General features: G+C 44.3%; 1 protein-coding gene across 2 annotated transcripts in view; it reads left to right on the forward strand.

Annotated features, from left to right (window-relative positions):
* The first annotated feature begins 395 nt into the window (after nucleotides 1–395).
* Nucleotides 396–14,287, forward strand: part of LOC140720188 (uncharacterized) — a 393,541-nt gene continuing 379,649 nt past the window's right edge. The window contains exons 1-2 of one of the 2 annotated variants that reach the window (XR_012097124.1): nucleotides 396–507; nucleotides 1,910–2,023. The gene's annotated coding sequence lies outside the window, so the exon portion shown is untranslated. Of the gene's footprint in view, nucleotides 508–1,909; nucleotides 2,024–14,287 lie in introns of those variants that run through there. The other variant, XM_073035073.1, reaches the window with a different exon arrangement.

Genomic DNA, 14,287 nt, shown 5'->3' on the forward strand with positions numbered 1-14,287 from the left:
CTATTATTAATGCTTTTTGAGATAGTGATTTAGATGCATATCATATTTTTTACTGAGTTAAGTATTGTATGTAATTAGTTTTGCTACAACAAGTGTATGGGACATTGGAAAAAAAGTTGAATCTCCCCATGGGGATGAATAAAGTATCTATCTATCTATCTATAAACTAATCACCCTCCGAGTTCCCATTTGAGCGACAGGCAGTGCAGCCAATGACAGCAGGGGTCAGTGTAAAGTCTGATCTACGATAGGCTGGAGGAAATCGGACGATGATCAGCCCCTCCTCTTCCGCTCCATTGCCATGGCGGAGTTCAGCGATACGCTTCTGTCGGTGTCGCCGGCCTCGGCGCCCACAAGGACGTGTGTGATTCCCCTTCGCGCCTCGGTGGGTCTGTTTCGGTGACGTCTGTGGTGGCTGACGAAACATGCTTTGACAGGGAGCGAGCGAGGACAAATGACTACAACTCCCAGAAGGCCCCACTGATGACGTTGTGGTGTTGTTTAGGGGTAAGGTATAAAAGCAAAATGGAGGCACATGTAATGCATTACGTTTTCTGTACTGTGTCGTGCCTTCAATGAAAAATTAAATTAAAAGAGAGATTCCAGCGAGAAACAGATAGAACATAGAACAATACAGCACAGTACAGGCCCTTCGGCCCACAATGTTGTGCCGACCCTTAAACTCTGCCTCCTTAAGCTTACATTCCTCCAAATACCTGTCTAGTAGTATCTTAAACTTCACTAGTGTATCTGCCTCCACCACTGACTCGGGCAGTGCATTCCAGGCACCAACCACTCTCTGAGTATAAAATCTTCCTCTAATATCCCCCTTGAACTTCCCTCCCCTTACCTTAAAGCCATGTCCCCTTGTATTGAGCAGTGGTGCCCTGGGGAAGAGGCGCTGGCTGTCCATTCTATCTGTTACCCTTAATATCAACTATACCTATCATTTCTCCTCTCATCCTCCTTCTCTCCAGAGAGTAAAGCCCTAGCTCCCTTAATCTCTGATCATAACCCATACTCTTTAAACCAGGCAGCTTTCTGATAAATCTCCTCTGTACCCTTTCCAATGCTTCCACATTCTTCTTATAGTGAGGTGACCAGAACTGGACAGAGTACTCCAAGTGTGACCCAACCAGAGTTTTATAGAACTGCGTCATTACATCGCGACTCTTAAACTCTATCCCTCGACTTATGAAAGCTAACACCCCATAAGCTGTGAGGCAACTTTCAGGGATCTGTGGACATGTAGCCTCAGATCCCTCTGCTCATCCACACTTCCAAGTATCCTGCCATTTACTTTGTACTCTGCCTTGGAGTTTGTCCTTCCAAAGTATACCACCTCACACTTCTCCAGGTTGAACTCCATCTGCCACTTCTCAGCCCACTCCTGCATCCTATCAATGTCTCTCTGCAATCTTTGACAATCCTCTGCACTATCCACATACAACCTAACTCTGTGTCTTCTGCAAACTTGCCAACCCATCCTTCTACCCCCACATCCAGGTCATTAATAAAAATCACAAAAAGTAGGCGTCCCAGAACTGATCCTTGTGGGACACCACTAGTCACAACCCTCCAATCCAAATGTACTCCCTCCACCACAACTCTCTGCTTTCCGCAGGCAAGCCAATTCTAAATCCACCTGGTCAAACATCCCTGGATCCCATGCCTTCTGACATTATGAATAAGCCTACCGTGTGGCACCTTTAACAAATGCATTACTAAAATTCATGTAGATCACATCTACTGCACTACCCTCATCTATATGCCTGGTCACTTCCTAAAAGAACTCCATCAGGCTTGTTAGACACGATCTGCCCTTCAGAAAGCCATGCTGACTGTCACTGATCGGACCATGATTCTCGAAATGCCAATAGATCCTATCTTTGTGAATCTTTTCCAACAGCTTTCCCACCACAGACGTAAGGCTCAATGGTCTTTAATTATCTGGACTATCCCTACTACCATTTTTGAACAAGGGGACAACATTCTCCTCCCTCCAATCCTCCGGTACCATTCCCGTGGGCAATAAGGACATAATGATCCTAGCTAGAGGCTCAGCAATCTATTTCCTCGCCTCGGATGCAGAACTGGGAAGTGGCAGATGGAGTTCAACACATGAAGAGGTTCATTTCTGCAGGTCAAATTTGAACACGGAATATAATATTAATGGTAATACTCTTGGCAGTGTGGAGGGTCAGAGAGATCTTGGGGTCCATGACCATACGACACTCAAAGCTGCTGTGGAAGTTTGCAGTGTTTTAGGAAGGCGTCTGGTGTGATGGCCTTTATCAACCGTGGGATTGAGTTCAAGAGCTGTGAGGTGATGTTGAAGCTATATTTCTCCTAACCTGTACATAAGTAATTGTAATAAGATGATGAGAGGCTTTGACCATGTGGATAACCAGAGAGATTTTCCCAGGCTTGAAGTGACTAACACGAGGGGACGTAGTTTTAAGCTGCTCGGAAGTCGGTACCGAGGGAATGTCAGGGGTGAGTTTCTTACACAGAGAGTGGTGGGTGCATGGAATGCACTGCCTGCAGCGATGGTGGAGGTGGATACAATAGGATATTTTAATAGACTCTTATAGACATGGATAGAAAACTGGTTGGCAGATAGAAAGCAAAGGATAGCGGTGAATGGGTATTTCTCGGAATGGCAGGTGGTGACTAGTGGGGTGCCACAGGGCTCGGTATTGGGACCACAGCTGTTTACGATTTACTTCAATGACTTAGATGAAGGCATTGAGAATAACATCAGCAAGTTTGCTGATGATCCTAAACTGGGTGGCAATGTGACATGTGATGAGGATGTTAGTTGAATTCAGGGTGACTTGGATAGGCTGGGTGAGTGGGTAGATACTTGGCAGATGACGTTTAATGTGAATAAGTGTGAGGTTACTCCACATTGGGAGTAAGAACAGGAAGGCAGATTATTATCTGAACGGTGTAAAGTTAGGTAAGGGAGAAATACAAAGAGATCTAGGAGTCCTTCTTCATCAGTCACTGAAGGTGAATGAGCAAGTGCAGCAGGCAGTGAAGAAGGCTAATGGAATGTTGGCCTTTATTACAAAGGGAATTGAGTACAAGAGCAAGGAAATCCTCTTGCATTTGTACAGGGCCCTGGTGAGACCACACCTGGAGTATTGTGTACAGTTTTGGTCTCCAGGGTTAAGGAAGGACATCCTGGCTGTAGTGGAAGTGCAGCGTAGATTCACCAGGTTAATTCCTGGAATGTCAGGACTGTCTTACGCAGAGAGGTTAGAGAGACTGGGCTTGTACACGCTGGAATTAAGGAGATTGAGAGGGGATCTGATTGAAACATGTAAGATTATTAAGGAATTGGACAAGATAAAGGCAGGAAATATGTTCCAGATGCTGGGAGAGTCCAGTACCAGAGGGCATGGTTTGAGAATAAGGGGTAGGTCATTTAGGACAGAGTTAAGGAAAAACTTCTTCTCCCAGAGAGTTGTGGGGGTCTGGAATGCACTGCCTTGGAAGGCAGTGGAGGCCAATTCTCTGGATGCTTTCAAGAAGGAGCTAGATAGGTATCTAATGGATAGGGGAATTCAAGGATATGGGGACAAGACAGGAACCGGGTATTGATAGTAGATGATCAGCCATGATCTCAAAATGGCGGTGCAGGCTCGAAGGTCCGAATGGTCTACTTCTGCACCTATTGTCTATTGTCTATTGTCTTAGATAGCGTCATGGAGCTTAGAAACATAGAGGGATATACGATCAGGAAATCCTAGGCAGTCTCTAGAGTAGGTTACATGGTCGGTATAACATTGTGGGCTGAAGAGCCTGTAATGTGCTATAGATTTCTGTGTTCTGTGTCAAAGACAGGCACTGGGATTAGTTTAAATGGACAGGAGGACAGCATGGAAGGGTTGGGCCGAAGGGCCTGTGTTAGAGCCGTAAGGGAGGGGTCCTGTCCCAACCATCGACTCTATTCCCCTCAACAGATGCTGCCTGACTTGACAACGTTCTTGAAAAGTTGCATTCTGTTCCGCTTAGCATTCTGTACAAAGGATGTTTTGTGCTGGAAGAGTGCAGAGGAGATTCATCATGATTGAGGGGGCTTCTGTTCATAAGTCCATAAGGCATAGGAACAGAATTAGGCCATTCAGCCCATTGAGTCAGCCACCTTTCCATCATGGTTGCAGATCGCACTCAATTCCAGATATCTGACCTCCTGTCATATCCTTTGATGCCCTGACTGATCAGGAAACGATCAACTTCCGCCTTGAATATACCCACACACTCGGCCTCCACCACAGTCTGTGGCAGAGCATTCCGCAGATCCAATACACCTTGGCTAATACAAAAAATAAGCTGCTTACCTCTGTTTGAAAAGGTGGCCCCTCAACTTTGTGGCTGTGCCCCACCACAGGAAATACCTTCTCCACATCCACCTTATCCAGTCCTTTCAACATTCGGTAGGTTTCAATGAGATGTTCCGCATTTTTCTGAGTTCAAGTGAGTACAGGGTCAAAGCTGCCAAGTGCTCCTCATATTTTAACCCCTTCATTCCTGAAATCATCTTTCTGAACTTCCTCTGGACTCTCTCCAATGACAACACATCCTGACTGAGATATGGGGCCCAACGCTGTTGACAATACTCCAAGTGTGACCTGACTCGTGTCTTATAAAGCCTCAGCATTATCTCTTTGCTGTTATATTCATGGGACGAGATTGGACTGTGTTGATCTACAGGGGGATCTTGGAATCCGAGTTCATAACTCCCAGATAGTGGTTCCATTGTCAGGCAGTTATGTTGCAGTTGTATAAATCTCTAGTTTAACCACATCTGGAGAATTACATTCGAAGACAGGAATAATGCGGAGGTTTTGGATGGTGAGGGGAAGAGGCTTAACAGGATGCTGTCTGGATAAAGTGAGACCGGACAATCTCGGGGAATTTTCTCCGGAGTGGCAGAGGCTGAGGGAGGTCTGACAGACGTTTACAGGAATGTGAGAGGCACAGACAGAGTGGACAGCCGGGATTTTTTCTCAAAGGAGGAAATGTCCAATGCCAGTGGGCATGCACTTCAGGAGAAAGGGGGAACACATCCTCATTGGTCCTTTTTGCACTATTTATGTATTTTGTAATTTAGTGCAAATTGTATCTTTTCTCTGCATAGCTGCTGTTAAAAAAAAACAATTAGAAAAGACAATGATGTTAAAAACCTGACTCAGGATGTTTAAAGGAGATTTGCGTTTCAAGTTTTGTTTCTCATTCCCATAGTGGTGGGTGTCTGGAGTGAATATCGGGTGGTGGTGGAGGCAGATGTGAAAGTGGCTATTAGATACCACGTGAATGTGAGGAGAATGGAGGGATGTGTTCCTTGTGTAGGCAGAAGGGATTGGTTTAGTAAGGCATGAAGTGACCAGTTCAATTGGATCAGAACAACACAGTGAGCAGAAGGGCCTGTTCAAGGACAAGTACAGCAAGCAGTGCAGGTAAACTGGATAAAGTGATCCCTCTCAGAGAACAGACTGTGACGTCAGTGGATATATGCCGGCATCACAGTTCTCTCACCAAAGATACTTCACTGCTGGATAAAATGAAGTTTGTGATGTTTATAACCGATGTGGTGAATTGTACTGATCAGACATCTCATCCTGCTGAGGAAATTAAAATTACTGTGAAAGCTGCAGAAAGGTATCTCGGTGTAACTGGTGTTTTGTGGGAAGCTGTGAATGAAGCTCTGATTTGTGGGGGTTTCTGCATCCCAGTCTACTTGTGAAGATATGTAATGGGATTGAAATATTGAAGCGAAATGCAAGAAGCCTGATTATTGCTCACAGTTTATTTCTGATTTGTCAGATTATTCCGATGTTATATCTGTTCAGGAAACCTCCACATTTTAAGTTTTATTCCTGTGCAGGATTATATTGTCGTTTGGCTTGACAGGTTAGTTGGTAGAGGGGTGGTGTTGTCAGTTTTATAAGGAAAGGGGCAGAGTATAGTGTTGTGAATGGGAATAAAATGTATCATGAACTTGTAAAAAATCTTGATTCAACAGGTATGTACGTAATTTTCTTTTGTGAAAATATGAACTTTCTGAATCGTATTTGGAGGTTTGGCCATCTACTTTTCTCATGGAAAATGGTTGTAGTAGTTCCCATTCTAAAACCTGGATCTCCCCGTCTGATCCTCCTTCTTGTAGGCCAATATCATTTAAGTCTCATTTATGTAAACTTGTGGAATGTATGGTAATCGAGTGTTTGAATTATATTTTCGATAAAAGAGGTAACTTCACATTTTATCAGAGGGGAATTTGGAACGGTAGAATAAGACCATAAGACACAGGAGCAGAAGTCGGTCATTCGGCCTATGGAGACTGCTCTGCCATTTTATCATGAGCTGATCCATTCTCCCATTTAGTCCCACTCCCCCACCTTCCACCATAACCTTTGATACCCTGGCTACTCAGGGTTTAATCTCTGCCTTAAATAACATTGGAATCAGTTTGGGTTTGGAAGATCATATTAGGAAAGTACAGTTAAAGATGTAGTAATAGCAATATTTTTGATATTGAAAAGGCAAATAATATTTATTGAAGGATGGACTTTTGATTAATTTTTGGAAATGCAATTGAGAGGGCTATTGTACAATTTTTTCTGATTGTTTCTATTTGTACGTCTTGTAAAGGTCTGGATGGGCAAGTATGACATTGAATTCATTTTTATATTTGGAAGATGGTATTAGTAAAGCTAGTTAAATATAGATGTTGTAACTGCAGTATTTTTACTATTCAAAAGGCAGATGGTATTTATGGAAGGAATGAATTTTTATGAAATTGTGGAAATGAGGATGGAGGGGTGATTAACTAACTTTGAGTTGTTTTAATTGAACGTTTTGTGTCAGGTATGGGTGGGAAAGTTATATTCAGGTTGTTATGAGATTGAGACTGGGATCCCACAGGCAGTATTTATTATTTTATATTATAATTAATAATATTTTTCTCTGAGATAGGGTTTGGAGTGTGTAAATCACTATATGCAGATGATGGAGGTTTATGGATTAGAGGTAGAAATTTCACTTTTACTGTATATAGGATGCTTTAGCAATGAATAAGGTCGAACAGTCGGCGACTAGATGGGATTTAAGCTTTCAGTAGCAAAAACACAAGTTATGTGCTTTACAGACAGGATTAATGGACCTATACTTGATTGGAAATGATATGGTCAAACTCCTTAAAAGGTGTCAGTGGTAAGATTTCCAGACATGTGGACGGATAATAAGCTGAAATGGAAGCACCCAATCAGAAAATAATTGATAAATGTAAAGAAACATTAAATACTCTTCGTTATCTCTGTGAGTATTCTGGGGTGTTACATGAAAATATTTGTTGACCAATCTCGTTTGTTTAATTGGATCTGTTCTTGATTATGTTTGTGGTTTATAGATCACCTTCCTCTTCAACTTTATGATGTTTGGGTGTGATACATTTTGTGCTTTAAGATTGTGTTGTGGTTAAGTCAGGTCGTCCCCTGTTTCGGCTTTACTGGTTGAAATGGGACAATTGCCCTTACAGGGACAGAGGTGGAAGTTGATGTTAACAAATTGGATTGAACATCCTGTGCTAAAGGGTGGTTGGGAACATCACAAGAAGAATGCTTTCAGTTCTGGGTGGCTGGGTTCTTATCACGCTGGGAATATGGGTGTATTGGATGATACAATATGTTCCACTCTAGCTTTCTCGGTAACCCCACTTTGTTGTTTTTTCCAATGACTGTAGTTAATTTTAGGTTACACAACTGGATTCTGTTCTGCCTGAGAGTCTGTTGGTTCATGATTATATTAATGAAAGTTATTATCATACGGTCAGCATTTTTACAGATGGATTAAAAAATAATTTAACTGGGAATGTTGGTGCGTCTGTTTTCATTTTTTGTGTGTGCCTGAGTTGCAGGTAATGATAAAGAAATCACTTACCAGCCATTTGTGGGTCTATGGAGCAGAATTCTTTGCTTTGATTTTAGGGTTACAGTGTGTGGAGGAAATTGGTCCTTGCAAACTTGTAATTTGTTCAGATTCTCTTTCGGTTTTGATGAGCCTTAAAACAGGACATTCTAGCAGTAGGTCAGATTGACTGTTGGAAACTCATCAGGCATTATTTCATATACAAAGTTCGGTTCATATGTCTGCACCTTCTGGGCCCTGCACATCGCACTGTTGAAGGAAATGATGGGGTTGACTGTTTAGCAACAAAACCTGTTAGAAGTTCAACTGTGGATATAGACATTCCACTTCGCAAATCAGAAGCTAAGGGGATGGTAGGGTTAAGAATTCAGGACTTATGGCAAGATCTGTAGGAAAATTGACATAAGGACTGATGCCTTTACAGAATACATAAGCAAGTTGGGTTTATGGAAGAAGGGCTTAAAACAGGAAGGGAAGGAATGATATTGACACAACTTAGAATTGCCAACACTATGCTTAATTATGCCTTGTATCTAATTAGAAAACTTCATTCTGTGTCATAGGACCATAGAACCATAGAACACGACAGCACAGAACAGGCCCTTCAGCCATCCATGTTGTGCCGACCCATATAATCCTTTAAAAAAGTACTAAACCCACACTACCCCATAACCCTCTAATTTTCTTTCATCCATGTGCCTGTCCAAGAGGTTCTTAAATACCCCTAATGTTTTAGCCTCCATCACCATCCCTGGCAAGTCATTCCAGGCACTCACAACCCTCTGTGGAAAAAACGTACCCCTGATGTCTCCCCTAAACTTCCATCCCTTAATCTTGTACCTATGCCCTCTGGTGTTTGCTATTGGTGCCCTGGGAAACAGGTGCAGACTATCCACCCTATCTATGCCTCTCATAATCTTTTAGACCTCTATCAAGTCCCCTCTCATTCTTCTACGCTCCAAAGACAAAAGTCCCAGCTCTGCTAACCTTGCTTCATATCACTGTCGTGTACATTTTGTCATTATGAAACTTTTAAACACATACTATTTCAGTGTGAAGCAGATATGGGTGAAAAAAATCAAATGCAGCCTTCAGTACAATCTTTGAGGGGTTGATAGTTTTCAGATAAAAACTTTATTAAGTTATAGGACTGACTTTAAATTAATTCACAGTATTGAACAGGCAAAGGCATATAATAATGGAAACGTCCCAATTGTATCGGGACGTTACTCTAGGGATGACGGCTTAACAGAGGAGGCTGACGGATGTGGGAATAGCAGGAGAGACATGTCCCACCGAAGAAGTTCTCAAATGGCAGGGGTAGGAATCCGTCTCTGACAAGGGAAGTTAAGGACTGTGTTAAGCCTAAGGAAATGGCATATAAGGTAGCAAAGGTGAGTGGGATGTTGGATTATTGGAATGCTCTTAAAATCCAACAAAAGGCAATGAAAAAAGCCATAAGAATGGTCAAGACAAAATATTAGGGCAAGCTGGCCAGTAATATAAATCAGGATACTAAAAGTTTAGTTTTCAGTTACATGAAGAGTCAAAGGGAGATGAGAGTTGATACTGGACCACTGGAAAATGATGCTGGTGATGTAGTAATGGGGAACAAAGAAATGGCAGATGAACTTAATGAACAATCTTCACTGTCTTTCCCAGTCAACACCACCCCCACTTTTCCCATTTAACCTGTCTCAGTTCGGGTGGACTGTAGGACCCGGGGGAGCTCAGGACCCTATTCTATTCTGTTGTTGGACGCGGTGAACGAGTTAAAATTAATGGATCGACAATTCTCATCTCATGATTATTTCACTTTCCGCATATTTACATTTACAGTGATCTTATTCCTGACGCCGGTCCCAGGACCCAACCCATTTACAGACCCGGAGCGGAACCAGAGCAGATTCTCAGCCACTGGTTTTCATCCCCATTCGCAAAGTAAGGATAAAGTTTCCCAGTGAAGGTGTGGAGATGGGACTTGGTCTCCGTGTTGTAAAATGAAACTGTCCCGGACTCGTAACTGAGATAAACTCCCACCCTCCCGGGGATGGGACCGGCAGCAGATGGGACACTGCGGAGGTACGAACTTTCATCATGTCATAATTCCGAAGTAACACATCATAATACCGCCCAATGACCCAGAATCCGGTCTCCGGACTCAGTCCGACCCCTCTCTTCCTCTGCACAGACCCTGCGGCGACTCCTAGATACCAGTCCCGATTCCCCGCCACCTCCACCTCCCAGTAATGTCTCCCCGATGTGAATCCCTCCGATCCCAGCACACAAGCCCGATTTGTGAATCTCCCCCCGGTGTCAGGGAGCTCTCTCCGGGTCCGGGTACATCTCACACTCTTCCGATCCACAGACACCTCGATCCATTGATTCGTCGTTTCCACATCCAGGGTGACAGAGACTAGGGGGAGAAGCAGAGAATTAGGGAGTCCCCGAGCATTGTGGGGAGACTCAGGCAGCGCTGCCCCAGAGATTGGGGGAACACTCGGACAAAGAGTCCCCAGGACCAGTGGAAAGCCCGTGAAAACCTTTCCCAGGGAAGCGGGTGGGCAACTAATATCTCTCCAATATCTTTCCGCTGGACGGAGAGCAGAGATTTCCTGATCAAACAGACACAAAATGCTGGAGGAACCAAGCGGGTCAGGCAGCATGTGTGGAGAGAGATGGACAGTCTACGTTTCAGATCGACATCTTCCCACAAGAACAAAAATGAATAGGGGACAGAGACAGTGTGGGAAAGGGGTGGATTAAGATGGGAAGGGGTTGATTGAAAGGAGGTCACAGAGGCTCTTTGGCCCAACTTGTTCGTGCCGACCATCTTGCTTTAATGAGCTGGTCCCATTTGCCCATTATTCCTTTCCACCTTCTGATCCACGTCCCTGGCAAGATGTATTTTAAAACATTGTCACTGTACCCAACTCTACAGTTGATCAAGAGCCCGGTGTACTATACCATCAATTTTAGTGTCACCCACAAACCTACTAACTGTGTCATCTACATTCTCATACAAATCATTAATATGAATGACAAACAACCCGGCCCCAGCACCGACCTCTGCAGGTCACAGGCCTCCAGTCCTCTGTGTTTAAGAGACGCTTGGACAGACACTTCAACAGGCAAGGCACAGAGGGAAACTGACCTAATGCCGGCCAATGGGATGAATGTAGATGGGTAAATAGATCATCTCAGAGGTGATGGGTCAAAGGGAACATTTCTATGCTGTATGCACCCCCGTGCTGATAATTCCAAACGGACAGTGACCCCTGACCTTTGACTCCTCAGACAGGGGAAACATCCTCCCTGTATCCTGCCTGTTGATCCCTGAAAGAATTTTGTGTTTCCCTGAGATCTGCTCCCATTCTTCTAAACTGGGAATAGAGAACATAGAGCAGTACAGCAGAGGAACAGGCCCTTCATTCAATGTTCACATTCATTGAGTGTGAAGTGGAAAGTAGAAGGTTCGAGATAGTAAAGGAGGTGATAATGGGAACCAGTAGGGGAGAGATGAACGGGCGATTGAACCAGAACCAGGTGGGGGAGGGGTGGAAAGCCTGTGGGTGAACTGTGTGTGTAGACATAACAAGAAGTTGGAGGGGAACAATGATGGGGGATGAGTATTCCTTTGTCCCTTTTCCCACAACCCAATTGCCCACAACCCCTCATTAGGACACGGGATGGAAATGCACAGATCCTTAAGCAATGCAGGTCCTGATGAAGGGTTTCAGCCCAAGCCGTCGACTGTCTACTCTTTTCCAGAGATGCTTCCTGGCCTGCTGAGCTCCTCCAGCATTTTGTGTGTGTTAATCTACTTTAAATATACTCAATTATTTGTCCTCCGAAGCTGCCTGCTGCAGATTCACTATTCTCTGGCGAAAGGAATTCCTCCTCATCTCTGTTCTAAATGAGCATCCTCCAGTCGGAGGCTGTGCCATCTGGTCCTCGACCCACCCACATCCTCCAGACATCAACTCTCTCCAGACAGGAGACCAGGCAAGACCTTCATCAGGACCTGTGTAGCTTGGATCACCAGCATCCGCAGATTTTCATCCTCCAGTCGGAGGCTGTGCCATCTGGTCCTCGACCCACCCACATCCTCCAGACATCAACTCTCTCCAGACAGGAGACCAGGCAAGACCTTCATCAGGACCTGTGTAGCTTGGATTACCAGCATCCGCAGATTTTCATCCTCCAGTCGGAGGCTGTGCCATCTGGTCCTCGACCCACCCACATCCTCCAGACATCAACTCTCTCCCAACAGGAGACCAGGCAAGACCTTTATCAGGACCTGTGTAGCTTGGATTACCAGCATCCGCAGATTTTCATCCTCCAGTCGGAGGCTGTGCCATCTGGTCCTCGACCCAACCACATCCTCCAGACATCAACTCTCTCCAGACAGGAGACCAGACGAGACCTTCATCAGGACCTGTGTAGCTTGGATTACCAGCATCCGCAGATTTTCTCATGTGTGATCTTTAAAGCACAAGTTGATACGTAAACTTCTTGATTAGTCAGAGTCTCAAAAGTTATGGGGAGGAGGCGGGAGAATAGGGTTGAGGGGGATAATAAATCAGCCATTCTTCTAAACTCCAGTGAGTACAGGCCCAGAACCAACAAATATGTCTCATATGTTAACTCTTTCATTCCCAGAATCATTCTTGTGAACCTCCTGGACCCTTTCCAATGCCAGCACATTTTTTCCGATATAAGGGACCCAAAACTGCTGACAATACTCTAGGTGTGGTCTGAACAATGCCTTATAAAACCTCAGCATTACATCCTTGCTCTCGTATTCTAAACCTCCCAAAATGAAAGCAAACATTGAGTTTGCCGATCTTACCACTGACACAAATTGCAAGTTAACCTTCAGGGAATCCTGCACAACGACACCCAAGTCCCTTTGCACTTCTGATTTTTGAATTTTCTCCCTGTTTACAAAATTGTCTATGCCTTTATTGCTTCTACCAAAGTGCATGCACGATTTCCCTACTCGATAATCCATCTATCACTTATTTGCCCATTTCCTGATCTGTCTCTGTCCTTCCCCAGATTCCGAGCTTCTGCAGCACTACTTGCCCCTTCACCTATCTTCATATCGTCTGCAAGCTTGGCCACAAAAGGCAACAATTCTGTCATCCAAATCATTCTTTGTCTATCTTGGCTTTGTGTTCCTCAAAGAATTCCAACAGATTTGTCAGGCAAGATTTCCCCTTAAGGGAAGGCATGCTGTCTTTGCTCTATTTTGTCATGTGTCTCCATGTACCCGAAAGCTCGTCCTTTACTCTGGACTCTAACATCTTCCCAAGCACACCACAACCGGACTAACTCACCTATAATTTTCTTTCCCCAGCTGCTGTGCCTTCTTAAAGAGTGAAGTGACCTTTGCAATTTCCAGTCATCTTGAATAATCTAGTGATTCTTGAAAGATCATTACTAATGCCCCCATATTCTCCTCAGCTAACTCTTTCCAAACACTGGGGTGTGGTCCACCTGGTCCAGGTACCTTCAGACCTTCGATCTTCCCATGCACTCTCTCCTTAGTATTAGCAACAGCACTCATTTCTCTCCCCTGACACTCTCACATTTCTGACGTATAGCTGTTATCATTCACAGTGAGGATTGACACACAATATTAAATAAGTACCTCTGCCATGTCCTTTGTCACATTTCTCCTCTCCAGTGTCATTTTCTAGGGTAGTGGTCACCAACCTTTATAAGCCCAACATCTACTACCACGGCCTCAGTAAAAGGCGAGATCGACTCCAAATAGATTAGTCACACGCATGCGCACCGGGGCAGAAAAGACCGGAAGTAAAATCCCGCAACCCGGAAGTAGAAATAATGCATAAGCGCCTGAGGTACCCACTCTTTTTTGTACCGTGGACCGGTTTAATATTGAGAATATTCTTGCAGACCAGCCGACGGAAGGGGGGGGTGGGGGTTTTGTTAAACACGACCTTCGCGACTCTTGGCACCAGAAGTAATATTGGACACGGCCTACCCTACCACACTCAAGTCTACTGGTTGAGCAGAGGTGTTGTGCTCAAACATTTTCTTTCAATTACGTGCGGAAATTTGATTATTCATCAATGAGAAAGGGAAGTCAGTGGCAGAGTTCGATGACCCAGACTGGCTTCACGATCTTGCATTTTTGGTGGATATAACAGAGCATGTTAACATGCAAGGCCCAAACAAACTTGTTACCGAATATTACGACAGCATTTGTGCCTTTCAAATTGAATTAAGCCTGTGGGAGATGCAACTATCCCGGAGCAACCCAGCTCATTTCCCCTCTTTGCAGTCTGTGTGTGTCGCTCATGGTAATAATGACAACATG

This window comes from Hemitrygon akajei, unplaced genomic scaffold, assembly GCF_048418815.1.
Source record: "Hemitrygon akajei unplaced genomic scaffold, sHemAka1.3 Scf000037, whole genome shotgun sequence".
Taxonomy (NCBI): domain Eukaryota; kingdom Metazoa; phylum Chordata; class Chondrichthyes; order Myliobatiformes; family Dasyatidae; genus Hemitrygon; species Hemitrygon akajei.